Consider the following 1,619-nt stretch of genomic DNA (forward strand, 5'->3'; position numbering starts at 1 on the left):
ATCATAGAATTATAGAATCCCGACAGTGCAGAAGGAGGCCATTCGGCCCTGTGGTAAACCACTGTTAAGCTTATTGCCTGTGTGTGTGTGTGACATGCCTGGGCATGCCCCTGCCGGCCCTGCCTGAGACTCCTCCCCCCCGGTCCAGGTATAAAGGTGACTGCTCCCCACCCCCTGCCTCAGTCTCTGGACCAGTTCATCGGCATGGGTGTGCTCCAAGTCTTTTGCGAATAAAAGCCTATTTGTTCTTGCATACAAACTAGTCTTTGCTTGATTGATAGTGCATCAGGCCCATCGAGTCTGCACCAACAACTATCCCACCCAGGCCCTATCCCCATAATCCCATGTATTTACCTTGCTAACCACAGTAACTTAATTGCAATGTTAATGTGAGCCTGCATGTGACATTAGCACATAAATAAAGAACACAAAATTTCAATTGATAACGTTGTAATCTTGTGGGGAGTGGTATGGGCGAACTAGGTCAGAGTGCTACGTTCCCTACCCCAATGGCCCGACTGTTTCTTTTTAACGTTACATCATTTTATTTGACAATTCTAACAAATAACTCAATACCAGCAAGAGGATCCAAAAAGGTTTCTATAAACCAGGTGGCCGAAGCTTTGGGGCATTGATGTACCCCCTCCTTTCCCCAGTTCCATCTCTCCCAGGCTGCCATCCAGATCCCCAAGGAAGTGAATCAGTATCCCTCGGCCGGATACTTGATGCCCGGCTGTGAGGAGGCTCGCCTACCCTCAAGTACCAACTTTCACTTTCAGGGCTGCTTTCCTGTGAAGGAACAGCCTTCTGTTCAGCTGGCTTTTCCTCCGGTGGGCTAATAGAGCACAGTGGAACATTTGACACTCAACATTCCTCCGGGTGCTCTGGTTTCCTCCCTCTCTCAAAGATGTGCGGGTTAGGTTGATTGGCCATGCTAAATTGCCCCTTAATGTCAGGGGGACTAGCAGGGTAAATAGGTGGGATTAAGAGGATAGGGCCTGTGTGGGATTGTGGTCGATGCAGACTTGATGGGCCAAATAGCCTCCAACTGCACTGTAGGGATTCTATGAACATGACAGTCTATACGTGGCTGAACACGGCAGTGACTTTGCAGCAACCAGGACACTTGACATCCATGCAGTAGGAGTTGGGACATTGCACCAGACGTTCCTTCTTGTGTTCCCTCTTCTCTTCCTTGGAGGACTGATGCAACAAACCTTTTGCCAGAGGCATCCTTACTTCATCTACTTTGTGATGATTTTTCTCACCCACAGACCACAAATAAAGAGATTTATTGAATTCACAACTGGCCATGGTAGCAATTGAACCGGGATTAGGGAAAAAGCCACCTCACCACTTTTGTTACCCATTCACAGGATGTGAACATCGCTAGCAAGGCCAACACTTGTTCACTAGTCCCTGTCGTCCTATGAGAAGGTGGTGGCGAGCTGCCTTCTGTAACCACTTCAGCCCCAAAGGTGTAGGTACACCCACTGTGTTGTGAAGGGGGGAGTTCAAGGTTTTTGACTCTGCAACAATGAAGGAGCAACGATACGGACTGTGGGAGGAAACCAGAGCACCCGGAAAAAATCCATGCAGACACGGGGAGAACGTGCAGA

The 1,619-nt window shown here is 48.8% G+C and overlaps 1 pseudogene; it reads right to left on the reverse strand.

Annotated features, from left to right (window-relative positions):
- Window positions 1-775: 775 nt before the first annotated feature.
- LOC144493953 (small ribosomal subunit protein eS27 pseudogene) lies at window positions 776-1,233 on the reverse strand (annotated as a pseudogene).
- Window positions 1,234-1,619: the final 386 nt, after the last annotated feature.

Source organism: Mustelus asterias, chromosome 5 (genome assembly GCF_964213995.1).
Source record: "Mustelus asterias chromosome 5, sMusAst1.hap1.1, whole genome shotgun sequence".
NCBI classification, from domain to species: Eukaryota; Metazoa; Chordata; class Chondrichthyes; order Carcharhiniformes; family Triakidae; genus Mustelus; species Mustelus asterias.